The 16,237-nt window shown below is 41.6% G+C and overlaps 1 protein-coding gene across 2 annotated transcripts in view; it reads right to left on the bottom strand.

Moving 5' to 3' along the window:
• ACVR1B (activin A receptor type 1B) overlaps window positions 1–16,237 on the bottom strand; it is a 46,412-nt gene that overhangs the window by 22,840 nt on the left and 7,335 nt on the right. Inside the window, exon 1 of one of the 2 annotated variants that reach the window (XM_033222016.1) lies at window positions 2,785–2,885. The exons of the other annotated variant lie outside the window; for it this stretch is intronic. The gene's annotated coding sequence lies outside the window, so the exon portion shown is untranslated. Of the gene's footprint in view, window positions 1–2,784; window positions 2,886–16,237 lie in introns of those variants that run through there. 2 annotated transcript variants of the gene reach the window in all.

The following is a 16,237-nucleotide window of genomic DNA, read 5'->3' on the forward strand; positions in this document are numbered from 1 at the left end:
CATGAGACTAACCTAGCTCTGACCTCTTGGCATGGGCAGGAGTGTTGCTTTGCCCACTAGAACACTGAGGTCGGGGCTGGGAAGTGCTGAAGGAGGCACTCACACATTGAGGGGTGGACGTGGTGGGGGCCCAAGCGAGTCCCAGATCACACACTCAGTCAATACTATCTGGATAACAAGTGGCAATGCATTCACACTGTGTCCCCTGGAGATGAGACACTTATGGGCAGTCCCATGAAAAGCTACCCTGTCATAACTCACCGATTTAGGCTATCTTCGTCTCTTCCTCCAATATTCTGAAAGTCATCTCTTGGCTTTTCAAATCCAAAGACAGATTCTAAATATCTCAGTGCCCAACCCCTCCTTCCTCAGGCTTTCTATAAATGAGCCGATTCCTTGCTAGTCCCACCCAAGGAAACCAAGGAGGCAGTCCTGGCAGGTGGACAGACAGTGCAGACAGTGTAGACAGTGCAGATCTTCACTTATGGCCTGTTGTATTTTTTCACGTTTCATCAGATCCCTTTCTTCTGGGAGAAATTCCAAAACACGCAGCCTCTTGCTTAAGAGTTTGGGTAGTGGTATTTCTTAAAGTCAGAACATTTAAAGTAGGTGCCCATTAGACTAGGATCCAAATCATAAAAGGGATTTTTAAAAGTAAATTTCTCCTGAATTTTTATTCTAACCCGTTTAGACACAAAAAAGACTAAGGAATCTCTTCATTTTCTCTTCCAAATACCTTTGTTTGCTCCCTCTCTTATTCTTTCTGCTTTTACATTTACTTCTGAAACTCTCAGAATACTTGATCCAAACCTCTTTTACTCACGCTGGAATCTTAACTCAAGAAAGCTAACTCCCATTCCCCTTTGTGGCAGTGGGGACATTCAGGCACTTTAAGAGGGGTTCCCTATGGAAAGCATACCTCTCAATATTTGTGTTGTGGTGTCCAACAAAGAGAACAACATTGGTTCTATTTTGGGAAGCAAGAAGGGAAAAGTAACTTCAAGAGAGGACTATTCTGAGCACAGTGAGACACAAGCCCAAACCCACAGTTGCCTTTTAGAAAAGCACTCACTCCACAGCCCACCAATTAGAGGGACTGAACAGTCAGGAGCCTCTGCTTCCAGATACTTATGCTCCTTTCCTTAGTTCACAACCTCTTTCACAGTGATTCATTCTGGAGAACGAACACACCCACACGTGGCTCATTATTTTTGGGAAGTACTTAAACAATCTTGGTGTAAGACAGGAAAGAACAAAAGTGGTGAAATCTATGCTAGACAGGACGAAGAACGGAACTGGGGGCTGGGCCATGTGGGTTTGTGATAAGGCACTGAGTGAGTCCCTGAGCTTATCTGGGCCTCAACTACCCAACCAGAAAACACTGTTTATCTTGCAGAGATGGTATGAAGATTAGCCAAGCAACTGCTAAGAGCTATGGGTCTTCTGAGAAAGGCCCCTCTACACATATCTGTGTCTAATTACACATTTTACAGAGTGAGAAGTCTGAAAAAGATATATTTCAAAGATAACTACCACCACTGCCCATACCCCTGAAAAGATCAGAATTACCATCACTAGGAGTCACAGTGGGAATCATAGCAGGAACAGGTCAGAAAGGCTCAAATGCCAGCTTTAATATTAACCACATGACCTTGGGCGAGGTATTAACCTTCTTGCACTCTGTTTCCTAATCTGTAAAGTGGGGCTGTTAATATGCAGTGTTAGGCAATTTTGTTGCTGTGTGAACCTCACAGCATGTACTTACACAAACCTAGATGGCATAGTCTAAGTGCTGTAGCCTCTTGCTCCTAGGCTAGAAAACTATACAGTATGTAACTTTACTGGATACTGTAGGCAATTGTAACACAGTAAGTATTTGTATCTAACACAGAAAAGGTGAAGTAAAAATACAGTATTATCTTACGGGACTACCATCATATAACAGTGCGGTCCATCACTGACCAAAATGCTGTTATGTGGCACATGACTATTTCATAGGACTATGTAAGAATTATATGAAGAAATATATATCTATTTGTTAGAGACAAAGTTTTTATGTTGCCCAAGTTGGACTCGAACTCCTGGGCTCAAGGGAACCTCCAGCCTCAGTTTCCTAAGGGGATGGAACTACAAGCATGTGCGCCCAGCTAATATATTTTTTAAAGTACTTAACAACTAGTAGAGATTCAATAAATATTAATCCCCCCTCTCAATGTAAAACCTAAAAACAAAACAAAAAAACACCACCCAAGTAAAAATGTGTCTCCTTAACCACTAATTAGGAAGTGGCAAGTTTCAGTAAGAAACTGCTGTTCAAGTTTCAGCTCTGTCAGGAACTAGTTGCGTGGCTTTGGGCAAGTCATTTAACCTCTTTGAACCTCATTTTTCTCATGATTAACCAGAAAGAAGGGACTGAACTATATGACCTCTAAAATCCTTTCCAGCTATGTTTGAATCTAGTTTTGTGTTTAAGTTTACATTGTTTGATCACTGACCCAACACTGGACAATTCTGTTTTGTTTTATATGCCTTTTCCTAAACATCTTTTAAATACAGACATTTTGGCTAGCCTTCTGTTAACATTCATTTTCCACTGAAACAAAAGTGACAATTATAAAAGCATCTAAATTTACTGTAAATCTTAGTTCATTAAATCACACACACTAAATTAAATTCTCTCTGAAAAGCTAAATCTGGACTAATGATAACAGCCCCTTAGAATCTGTTTCATAGTGACTCATCAGGTTAAAAATTTTACACACTGTGTATGTAAACAATACATACCTAAAACTCTCCTTATTCCAAGACAGAAGAATTACGTAGTAGAAATAACACAAATTGGCCGGGCGCGGTGGCTCAAGCCTGTAATCCCAGCACTTTGGGAGGCTGAGACAGGCAGATCACGAGGTCAGGAGATTGAAACCATTCTGGCTAACACAGTGAAACCCCATCTCTACTAAAAATACAAAAAACTAGCCGGGCGAGGTGGCGGGCGCCTGTAGTCCCAGCTACTCGGGAGGCTGAGGCAGGAGAATGGCGTAAACCCGGGAGGGGGAGCTTGTAGTGAGTTGAGATCTGGCCACTGCACTTCAGCCTGGGCGACAGAGTGAGACTCCGTCTCAAAAAAAAAAAAAAAAAAAAGAAATAACACAAATCAGAAAACGATTCAAATCACAGGAGTAACAAAATCACTCCACACATAAACCAGTTAGGAAGTGGTCAGAACAAAAGCCCTACTAGCACAGACTTTTGTCATTAACAAGTTAGTCAAATTTAAACTAAGGACAAAACCACCTTGGCAGGGTTTGAACATGGTTCCAAAGTATGATTGGAAGGTGGTTTGTGGTAGGATGTAAATGCAAATTTGATTCATGAGACAGGCTGTGTTTCGAGTAAGGCTGACAAGTTCCAACCTGGGCAGACTGTCTAGCTCTGTGTTACAGAGGCGCCTAACACAGCTGGGCCTCAGAAAAGACAGGCCACTCAGTGACACCATAGCCCAGCTAAGAATTCTCAAAAACCGCCACACAGGGTCAGACTCACAGCCATTTAGCCCAACACCCCGCCTCAGACCCTCACCAGGAGCAGTGTGGGAGAGTGCAGTGTGATGGTGCCCCCTGTGAAAGGGAAGAGGCACAGCACACAACATCTAAGTTTGTCCTAACAGATGAAGGTCCAGGAGCGCACCTAAAACTCTTTTGAAGCTACAATAATTACGAATTTTAACTTAATTACTACTTGTGGATAATTAATTTCATAAATTTAGTACTGGTTGTGGAGCACTGTCCTGTTTAGGTACCCTAGACTTGACTCTTTCAAATTTCACCAGGCAACCTTCTAGTTCTGCCCTTTCTCTTCGTGATTTTATGACTTGATCATAAACTGATTCTCAGCACTCTTTCCAGAGGAGAAATTCACCAGATAGGCCAAAGCGATAAGAATAGCCTAATACAACCATGATTACTTTAATTATTCTTCCCTGGCCCTTATCCCAATCCCCTCCAGTTTCTTTGGCATAGAACAAAGACCACAACTCTACATAACTATGATCGCAGGATCAGAGACACCAGTTTTATGTTCAGGTAGGGTGTTTTCAGTTTGTTTCCCGTAAGAAAACACTGTGTAGAGCTACGCCGTGTTATTGTATCAAGAGTTTTCACTTTCATCCTCTCTTGTGATCCCCACAGGAACTCAGGAGCTGAGGCAGGTATAGCTGCCTCATTTTATGGATAGTAAAGCCTCAGAGAAGTTAAGGGGCTCACAAGTGGTAAACCAGTAAAACGAAGGGGCACATCTCCAACTCAGGTCTCTAGGGTCTAAGTCCCATCTTTTCCCCACAATACCACACAGCATTCTACCACACTCTGACAACACTCGGCACACAGAGTCGGCAGGGCCATGGCCACACCAGGAACACCTTCATGTGATCAGATTCAGCACCCTGCAAATATCATTCACATCACTCTGAACACATTCTTACCCTCCCCGTATCAAATGCACTGTTGGTTTTCTGACCAAAGAGCCACACCATGTCTTCCTGCAGTTCATCTCCAGGGATTTAGTGTGTTACAGCCTGGGATAACAATGCCACTGGAAACCTCAAGGTTTCACCATGAATTCCTTACTTCTTATTGGTGACTCCACCAATATTATAGAAGTGGTGCTTTATCCCTACTTTATTTTTTAAGACAGTTTTTTTTTTGTTTGTTTGCTTTTAAAATTTTCTTAGAGACAGGGTCTTGCTATGTCGTCCAGGCTGGAAGTGCAGTGGCTACTTAGAGCTGCAGTCATAGCTCACTGTAGCCTCAAATTCACGGCCACACACGATTCCTTCCGCCTCAGCCTCCTCAGTAGTTAGGACTACAAGTGTACCCCACCACACTGGCTAAGATAGTTCTTTATACACAGTGTAAATTCCTTTAATTCCTTTGTGACTGTAAAATAACTACCTGTACAGACTTTTATTAGGGTCGTTGAAAGTCCAGATAAACTCTTTCTCTTTATTCACATGCATGCTTACCTCCATAAAAAATTTCAAATTATTAGCCTGCCTGGGCTTTAGAGAAACCATACTGCCACCTTCTCTCGAGTGGACAATATAATGTTTTCTTAGATTCAGTGGCCCTAACTTTTATTAGGTCTCACCAGCATAGCAACGCGGGTCTCTTTGGAAATATCTTTACACATATAAGAGTAACAGGTCGATTTAACAGTCTTCTGGCTGTGGTGCCATTTAAAGAAATAGACTATGTTCCATTCACCTTTGCATCTCCAGGGCTGAATTCTAGTAGGTCCACACTAAACATCTGCTCAAAAATGGCCATTTATGATGACAACATTAAAGTCCTTTGAGATGGGAGGAAAAATAACATTGTCCCAGTTACTATGGCCATATAACAAATCACCCCAAAAACTTGTGGCATCAAATAACCATTTAATCTATGCATGGATTCTATAAGCCAGCAACTTGGGCAGGGCAGCAGGAACAGCTTATCTCTACTCCACAATATCTGGGCCTTCAGGTGGAAGACTCCAAGGCCGGGGGCTAGAACCCTCTGAAGGTTTATTCACGCTTACATCTGGCGCATGATGCTGGCTGTTGGCTGGGGGCCTTTGTTCTTCTTGATGTGGTCCTCTTCAACAACAGGATGAGCATCCTTTATCCAAAATGTTCGGACCAGAAAGTATTGCAGATTTCTGATTTTGGGGGATTTTAGAATATTTTCATATACACCTGACTGGGCATCCTTAATCTGAAAATCTGAAATCCAACATGCTCCAACGAGCATTTCCTTTGAGCATGTTGGTGCTCAAAAATTTTTGGATTTTGGAGCATTTTGGATTAGGGATGTTCAACCTGTAGTCCCTTAGTGTGGGTTAGCTTAGGCTCCTCAAAGCCTGATAGCTGCCCTTCCCCAGAGCAAGATCCCAAAAGGAAATGAACCTGGCGGAAACTGTATTATTCTAGCAGCCTAGCCTTAGATACCACAGAGCATCACATCCACCATAGACCACAGATCAAAGCAGTCAAACCTCCGCCCAAATTCAAGGAAGCGACATGGGTAGACCCCGCCCGTTGGAAGGAGTGTCAAAGTCACATTGTAAGAAAAACATGTCGGATAGGAAATATAGTTGCAGTCATTTAGGAAATACAATTTGCCACAAAGACCCACTTCTTCAATTAGGTCTAAAACATCCCATATATTTATCACTACTTAAATTCAGAATAAAATAACATTTATTACAAACCAACTATGAATGTAAGATTGGTTTTAAACCTTTACCTTGAGAGGTATCTAACATCTACAACTTGTCCACTTCAACATAATTTGGGCTTGTGTGTTTCCATAGCATGCTTCTCAGTACAAATGGAAGAAATCATTCTCTTTTTTTGAGATGGAGTTTTGCTCTTGTTGCCCAGGCTGGAAAGCAATGGCGTGATCTCAGCTCACTGCAACCTTTGCTTCCTGGGTTCAAGCAATTCTCCTGCCTCAACCTCCCAAGTTGCTGGGACTACAGGACCCTGCCACGGCGTCTGGCTAATTTTTTGTATTTGTAGTAAAGACGGGGTTTCGCCATGTTGGCCAGGCTGGTCTCGAACTCCTGACTTCAGGTGATCCACCCACCTTGGCCTCCCAAAGTGCTGGGATTACAGGCGTGAGCCATCATGCCCAGCCAGAAATTATTCTTTTAGTTTCTCTGCTACCTCCTCTACCACTGAGAGCACCTTCAGGGAGATATAATTACATAGGGATTAACAGCCTGGGCTCTGAGGTCAGACAGCCTAAGCTTAAATCCTGGTTCACTTGTTAGCTGAGCAACACTAGGCAAGTTTCTTAGGCTCACAGGACTCGGGCTGCCCAATTAGAAAATGGAGAAAACTAAGAGAATCAACTTCATAGGATGGCTCTGCGGAATAAGATAATCAGTATATAAAGCTCTTAGCCAAGTGCCTATACAGTTAAGTGTACAAGCAAATGCTAGACATTCCCACTAGCACCAGCCACCAATTCTCTAGCAGGTTTCCCCCAACCTTTAACATTTTTTTGTTTGTTTGTTTTTGAGACAGAGTCTTGCTCTGTCGCCTAGGCTAAAGTACAATGGCGAGATCTCGGCTCACTGCAAGCTCCACCTCCCAGGTTCACACCATTCTCCTGCCTCAGCCTCCCGAGTAGCTGCGACTACAGGCGCCTGCCACCACGCCCGGCTAATTTTTTGTATTTTCAGTAGAGATGGGGTTTCACCGTGTTAGCCAGGATGGTCTCAATCTCCTGACCTTGTGATCGGCCCGCCTCGGCCCCCAAAAGTGCTGGGTTTGTTTCAGTTTTTAAGATGGAGTCTTGCTCTTGTCACTCAGGCTGGAGTGCAATGGTACGATTTTGGCTCACTGCAACCGTTGCCTCCCGGGTTCAAGATATTCTCCTGTCTCAGCCTCCCGAGTAGCTGGGATTACAGGCGCCCACCACCACACCCAGCTACTTTTTGTATTTTTAGTAGAGAGAGGGTTTCACCACGTCAGCCAGGCTGGTCTCAAACTCCTGACCTCAGGTGATCCACTGGCCTCAGCCTCCCAAAAGTGCTGGGATTACAGGCGTGACCCACCGTGCCTGGCCACCTTTAATGTTTTTAAGTGCCTTTAATTTTTTGTCATTGATATTGGAATCTTCTGCAAGTTATATTTTAAATTGCAGTTTCCCACAATATCATTATCATACCTAAAATAACTGATAATAACCTTAATGTAATCAAATATCCAGTCAGTGCTCAAAAATCCTTTATTATCTTGAAAAAATTAACAGCTGGCTCAAATCCAGATCCGGGAAGGGAACGGTGGCTCACACCTGTAATCCCAGCACTTTGGGAGGCTGAAGTGGGAGGATCTCTTAAACTCAGGAGTTCAAGATCAGCCTGGGCAACATAGTGAGACCATCTCTACAAAAAGTAAAAAAATCAGCTAGGTGTGATGGCACATGCCTGTCATCCCAGCTATTCAGGAGGCTGAGGTGGAAGGATTGCTTGAGCCCAGGAGATGGAAGCTGAAGTGAGCTGTGACTGTATCACTGCACTCCAGCCTGGGTGACAGAGCTAGACTCTGCCTCAAAAATAAAATAAAATAAAATGAAAATCCAGATCTAAATGAGGTTCTTTCACTGCACTTGGCTGAGAGATCTCCTAAAACCTTTCTTAATCTATAGGTTCCCCCTTAGATTTCAGGTGCTGTTATTTTTCCTTGCAAGTTATCTGTTGAAGAATCTAGGCCATTTGTCCTGTAGTTTCCCACATTCTGGATTTTTTGGGTTGACTCTCCAAGGTGTCATTTAACATGTTCCTCTCTCCTCTGTATTTTCTATAAGCTATTAGCTAGATGTAGAGGTTTGATCTGATTCAGGTGCAAATTTCTGGCTAGAATACTAACAAATGATGAATACCATCCCTACCATACCTCGCAAGGCACAGAACTTCCAGCTGTCTTTTCGTGATGTTAATTATTTCTTCTTTTTTTTAGTAGTGTTTTCCTCTTCTACTTTTCCAGGTCCTGTGTAGGCATTCCCCTACCTCCACACTCCCCTCCTCCAACCCCAACATTGGCTACACAGATTTTGGCACACACACATTTTAAGTCTAGAAAAGACTACGTTCCAGACTACTTGAAATTTACTCTGTAATCGGTTTCATCCAATATGCAAGATTAAATTCAGTGTATTTCCTTAAGTAGTTCTAAGACTGCCTATCCTAAGGATGGGTTCTTAACCAAAACTGCTATATCCCTCTCTTGTTCGTGTTTGGATAATCAGTCTGTAATCACTGACGTCTGGCCTAATTCTGTGGTTTCTCCAAGCTCATTATCCCAGTCAGGTGGTCTGCATCATATCTCTCCTAGCCCAACTATACCATCCATATAAGGAAAGGACCCTGAGCGGTGTCACATGGTACTGTCTTTATCTAGTAAAGCTTCTACCTCCCATTGTGCTTGGATGCGGCCGCATCCTCCCCACAGGTCTGTACTCTAATATCTCCAACCTACTGGTTGTCCTCCCACCCAGCTGCTGACACTGAATCAAATACATCAAAAGCTCTTACTTGCTACTAAGCATTTCAATTCTAATATTTCATTTGGAGGAATTCTACTTGGTAGGGGGGTCCAAAACTATAAATGTTAGTTGTGCTATTATGAATATCATATATCAGGATTTTTAAAAATATATTTTATCTTTACTACCTTTTTTCCCTGCTTACCAAAGTAACTAACCCGTGTTTCCTTGTTTAACAAGAATTTCAACCACCACAGAAATATATAATGTAGAGGTTGAGCGCCCCTTTAATTCCTGCCCCAGAGATAATTACTACTACATGTTTGATGTAGTTTCTTAGGAATACTATATTTCAAGAGGAATTTTTTTTGCAAATTGATACTGAAAAACTGAGAACTGAACTTGTTCACCAACATAAATTACACTAAAAATGTGAATATATGATCACATATTATATGTAAATTATATACATCAGATGAGATTCAATACAATTCCTATCAGAATCTCAGTGGCCTATATATGTAAATTATATACATCAGATGAGACTCAATGCAATCCATTTCAGAATCTCAGTGGCCTTTTTTTTTTTTTCCGGAAATGAAAAAGCCGATCCCAAAATTCATATGGAATTGCAAGTGACCCTGAAGAGTTCAATCTTGGGAGAAAAAAAAATAACAAAGTTGGAGGACTCATACTTCTTGATTTCAAGCTTACAACAAAGCTACAGTTATCAAACAGAATGGTGCTAAGTATAGACACACAAATCAACAGAACAGAATTGAGAATCCAGAAATAAACCCATATATCTATGGTTAACTGATTTTCAACAAGAGTGCTTAGAACATACAGGGGAAAGGAAAAGTCTCTTCAAAAAATGGTGATGAACAAATGGATAACCACATGCAAAAGAATGAAGTCAGACCCTTACCTAACACCACGTGCAAAAATTAACTCAAAATAGATCAAAGACCTAAATATATCAGCTAAAACTTAAAATTTCTAAAACTCAGAAGAGGGGTAAAACATCATGACCTTGGATTTGGCAATGGTTTGTCAGATATGACACCAAAGCACAAGCAACAAAAGTAAAATGGATAAACTGGACTTCATCAAAATTAAAAACCTTTGTGTATAAAGGGCAATATCAAAAGAGTAAAAAGAAAATGGACAGGAGAAAATATATGCAAATCTTATATCTGAAAATGGCCTAGAATCCAGAACATATAAAGAACTTTTCAAACTCAACAACAACCAGATTAAAAACTGAACAGGAGCCATGCATGGTGGTGCATGCCTGAGGTCCCAACTATTCAGGAGTCTGAGGCAAGAAGATCATTTAAGCCCAGGAGTTCCAAGGCTGCGATGAGCTATGAATACACCATTGCACTCCAGCCTGGGTGACAGACAAAGACCCATTCTCTAAAAAACATAATAATTTTTTAAAAACCAACAAAACTGGACAAAAGACCTGAACCAGACATTTCTCCGAAGATATACAAATGGCCTGCAAACACATGAAAAGATGTTCAACATCGACTCTAATGTATTGCAAATTCAAATGAAAACCAAAACCACAATGAGATACCACTTCATACCCACTAGGAAGGCCATAAGAATATGAAAAAGAAATTTAATAAGTGTTGGTGAAGATTTAGAGAAACTGGAACCTTTCGTGCATTGCTGGGACATAAAAGGGTACAACTGCTGTGAAAAAAAGTTTGATGTTTCCTTATTAAGTTAAACCTAGAACTACCCTATAACTCAGCAATTCTGCTCTAAGGCATACGCACAAAATAACTGAAACAAATGTTTAAACACAAACTTGTACATGAATTATTCTCAACAGTATGATTCACAATAGCCAAAAGGTGGAAACCACCCAAATGTCCATCAGACGACGAATGAACAAAATGTGGTATATTTATTATGGAATATTATTCAGCCATAAAAAGAAACTATTGATACATGCTCTAATATAGATGAAACTTGAAAGCATTATATTACATGAAAGAAGCCACATATTAAGATTCTATATATATATGAAATGTTGGCCGGGCGTGGTGGCTCATGCCTATAATCCCAGCACTTAGGGAGGCCGAGGTGGGTGGATTACTTACAGTTGGGAGTTTGAGACCAGTCTGGCCAAGATGGTGAAACCCCGTCTCTACTAAAAATACAAAAAATTAACTGGGTGTGGTGGCTCATGTCTGTAATCTCGGCTACTCAGAAGCCTGAGACAGAAGAATTGCTTGAACCTGGGAGGCAGAGGTTGCAGTGAGCCGAGATCATGCTATGGCACTCCAGCCTGGGTGACGGAGCAACACTTCGTCTCAAAAATAAATAAATAAAAATTAAATAAATATCAAAATTTAAAAATAGTGGTGACGGTTTGCACAACATTATGAAGGTACTTAACACTACTGAATTGTACAATTAAAATAGTACATTTTCTGTTACACGTATTTTGCCACAATTTAAAACTACTACCATATATCCCTATTTGCCAAACAACATACACAATATAATCTCAATAACAAAAACAAAAAACTTACAGTGTTTTTCAAACTGTCTTCTTCCTGAATCTCTAGACTCTCCACCATGTCCAGGAATCTCTGAACTCACAAAGAGGAAACCAGTGTCCTTTTCACCAGTTTCTCACCAGTATCTAGTACAGCACCTGGCAAATAGCACTGTGCCCAATAAATGTCACTCAACAGATCTCAGCCTAATAATTTCAGGGGCAGAGGGGGCCTCTGCCAGAGTTGCTCAGCTTTTACTCACTTTATAACTTTATATACATTTCTACGTTTTCATTTTTAAGAGTTCCACTGTCTTAAAAAGAAAGACAACTGTTAATAGCTACTGATCTAGACAACTGCCAAAATGTTTATGAAAATCTGAATCAGGTTAAAAAATACCTGGCACTAAACTGTTCACAAAATAGAGGCAATGTTTGGCTTTCTTGAGGGGCGGGAAGGCAATAACTAGGAACTGATACTGTACTAGCAAGGTTCTAACTAGCCTAAATAGAAAAATCTTGCAGCAGTAAAGCAATCACATGCTATCTGGTTAAAAGAAAACAAGACCCAAGTTACATTTTCACCTTTTACAATCATCAAAATTAGATTTTAAAAATACATTAAAACAAAAAGCTTTCAAGTACCCAAGAGCCATAATAAAGTCAAATTTTACAGGTGCCAATGGTGGTATATAGAAAAAAACAAAAACAAAATGTACTGGTAAAAAGCACTTACAAAAAAAATATAACTGACTTAATAAAGGAAGCTATTTGTATGGTGGGGGGTGGGGAGAACCACAGATTTAACAATAAGACACTTGATAAGCTTGGTATTTAATTCCAATCTGGGAAAAAGTCTTGGAATGGGGTTTGCATAAGAGAAAGGTGTTTGGAAAGCCAGGTCCACACTATATCCATTCTACAAGCTGCCTTTCTGACATTCTACTTGGAGACAAACCCAGCCCTAGAGAGCTGTTTAAACAAGTTCAACCTTAAGTTTCTGTTAGAGAATGAAAGCTTTGTTCTCACTCAAAAGAGACGTTTGATGTTTATGCTAAGGAGACCTGTCATTGCAACTTAATTTATGGCTGACTGTAAATACCTGAACATCTAGCAAGGGCCCACCTGCTGCTCAGGAGAATGTCAAGGTAAAACTGAAATGAGCGAGCATGATTATGAGGGAGTGTGTCCAATGTTCCTGGGACCTATGTGTACAGACTCAGTTGTCATATTTAGACAATCAGGAAATTGCATTTCTCCCTTGATTTCAGTTTATGATGAACATGTAAAACCATTGTTTTCTTTGTTGAGTCTGAATAAACATACTTCTGGCTCAATAGAGCAGGGAAGGATATTTATCTCTGGTATTTTCTTCCTGACCTATTTATTATAATATGGACGAATGGAGAGGAGACAGTGTATGTCACAGTTTTGAGTGAGAAGAGGGATAGGAATGATTGTTTCAGGCAACTGGGACAATGAAAAAGGAAAAAAGAAATCAGACAAACTGAGAATAAAACTAATGAGGTTGAGAGATCAAGTTCATTTGGCTGGAATAAAATGGGTAGGCGTAGGATAAATAAGAGATGAAAGAGGTGAGATAGAAAGAGAGATTATGATGTTCCAAGTAACTCACAAACGTTTGTGGCATTTTTTGAGTAGGATTAAAATTCTATATACACAATATGATAATAAAATTAGAGCAAAACAGAATTGGAATTATTTACCTAGGATTTTACTGAGAGGATGGAAATGAATGAATTAAATTAAACAAACTTATTAAGTACTTAAAACATGCAGGGCTCTGTGTAGGCCAAAGCCATATAATGAATAAGCCAGCTCCCTGCACCAACTCTTTGGGCATAGAGAGTGGGAGGAGAAGACAACTATAAACAGTGCAACTCCAACTACCAATACAGGCCAAGGGGAAAAGCAGAGAGGATGGAATCACTGACCCAGAGAACACAAGAGGATGAAGGTCCACACTGGAGGACACTGGGTTTGGCCAGGAGGAGAAGTGGGGAGAAGCATTCCAGAGAAAAAGAAAGGGGAAGGCAAAGGGCTGTGAAAAAATATTAGCTATATTGGGTTCACAGTAAATTGACAGTTCCAACAATGCCAAGGTTCCAGCCAAAGACAAGAACAGTCAGGAAGACTAAGACCAGATGAAACTGCAATGCTAAGCTAAGGGGTCTAGAGTTGATTCTAGAAGCCACAAAACCTATAGGTCAGACAGATAGGGTGCATTTCCAAAGTTAAATCCAGCAGTAGGATGGAAAACAAATAGGAGATAGAAGGCAGAGAACCTGGTTAGAAGGTCACTTTTACAGTACTCACAGTTTATAGTACAGTACAATATTTAGACCACATGTTTTGGACTTGGATAGACTTTGGACCCACTGCTTAACTTCTCTATGCCCTAGTTTTCTCATCTGTAAATTGGGAATAAGAGCCCCTAGCCCCTCAAAGAATAACTACATAGAGTAAACGATACAACACGGTGCGTAGCATAATACTTTATATATAGTAAACATTCAGCAAATCAGATGCTTTTATTACAATTGTCACCTGAACTCCTCATAGTTTGTGGTAGTTTCAACAAGCAGAAAAAAAGTCCATTTGTGTGTAAACTTTTTTTTTGAGACAGGATCTCACTCTGTCACCCAGGCTGAAGTGCAGTGGTGCAATCATGGTTTGCTGTAGCCTCAATTTCCTGGGCTCAAGCCATCCTCCCACCTCAGCCTCCCAAGTAGCTGGGACCACAGGCACATGCCACCATGCCCGTGTAATTTTTAAAAATGTTTTGTAGAGACGAGGTCTCGCTATGTTGCCCAGGCTAGTCTCAAACTTCTGGACTGAAGCGATCCCCCACACCTCAGTCTCCAAAGTGTTGGGATTATAGGCGTGAGCCACTGTGGTCAGTCTGTGTGTAAACTTGTAAAGGGCAAGGACAGATTCTTTCCTCAGGATCCCTCTCAGCATTCAGCTTAGTGCTAGGCACGAACACTGATCGATTACAATTCAATCTTATCTTCTACAGGTATAAAAGGTAACATGCAAACATACACCAAGACAATATATGAGGATGTGGGGCAAGGTGAGTCCTCTACTACCAAAAAAAACAAAAAAAAAAAAAAACAGAAAATACTTCAATTCCCAGATTCCTCAACTCAAATATCCCAAGCACCTAAAAAACTTATTTCCAAAGCATCCACAATTCCTCTCCCCTCCACTCACAAATATCTAGAAAAAAGTTATAGGCAGATGAAAGCCACCTGTGATCAAAGGATTTATTTTTATATGTGAGCAATGGGATGGCTGGGCACTAGGTCTCAAGTACCCCCATGACTATTTTGGGGTATTTCTCATCATTCCCCTCTCTTGCTTTACCTATTTTCACCATCACCATTTGACTCACCCCCACCCAATGCATACATTTTTTAAACCACCACCTAGTTACTATTTCACAGTTCCTACAGGTCAGAAGTCCAGGCACAGCATGGACAGTTCCAGTTAGGGCTGCCTTCTCATCTAGGATTGGGTCCTCTCCCAAGCCTACTGGTTGTTGGCAAGATCCACAGCCTTGCAGATAAAGGACTGAGGTCCCCGTGTTCCTCCTAGCTGTCAGCTGGGAACCACTCTCAGCTGCTAGAGTTTGCCTGCAGTTCCTTGCCATGTGGCTGTTGGGATCGGCAGTTCAAAACATGGATGTCTGCTTGCTTCCAAGCCAGCTGGAACATCTGATTTCCTCTTGTGCAATCAGCTGAGAAATTTCTCTGCTTTGAAAGGGCTAGTTCAATCAGGACAGACCCACCATGATAACCTCCTTTAGACGGCTAAAGGTCAACTGACTAAGACCTTAATTCTATCGACAAAGACTAGCATTTGACTGAATACCTGAAGCAGGTGTGTGGACACCAAAGATGGGGAATCTTGGGCGAGGGAGGAGCAGAAGGTGGACTGTGGTAGGCACAACTGCCTTACATTTCATACTTTTGTTTATTGTCCACCTCACCTGGCAGAAGGTAAGCTGAGAGAAGGCAATTTTGTCTCCTTTGGTTTACTGCTGTATTCCTAACACCTGTGACAATGCCTAGTATAGGACAAGTGCTCAATAAATACATGTCAAGGGACCCTTAGGATCAGGGGTCCGCAACCCCTGGGGCCACAGACTGGTACTGGTCCACGGCCTGTTAGGAACCAGGCCACACAGCAGGAGGTAAGTGGCAGGCACATACTTGAGCTCTGCCTCCTGTCACATCAGCAGCAGCATTAGATTCTCACAGAAGTGGGAAACCTACTGTGAACCACACATGCAAGGCATCTAGCTTGCATGCACCTTATGAGAATCTAACATGCTTGACGTGCCTGATGATCCTGTTTTTTTTTTTTTTGAGGAGTCTCACTCTGTTCCCCAGGCTGGAGTGCAGTGGCGTGATCTCAGCTGACTGCAATCTTCGCCTCCTGGATTCAAGCGATTCTCCTGCCTCAGCCTCCCGAGTAGCTGGGACTACAGGCATGTGCTGCCACCACCATGCCTGGCTAGTTTTGTATTTTCAGTAGAGATGGGGTTTCACCATGTTGGCCAGGCTGGTCTTGAACTCCTGACTTCAGGTGATCCACCCACCTCGGCTTGATGTGCCTGATGATCTGAGGTGGAATAGTTTCATTCCGAAACCATATCGCC

The sequence above is a fragment of the Trachypithecus francoisi genome, unplaced genomic scaffold (assembly GCF_009764315.1).
Source record: "Trachypithecus francoisi isolate TF-2019V2 unplaced genomic scaffold, Tfra_2.0 Lachesis_group11, whole genome shotgun sequence".
In the NCBI taxonomy this organism is placed as follows: Eukaryota; Metazoa; Chordata; class Mammalia; order Primates; family Cercopithecidae; genus Trachypithecus; species Trachypithecus francoisi.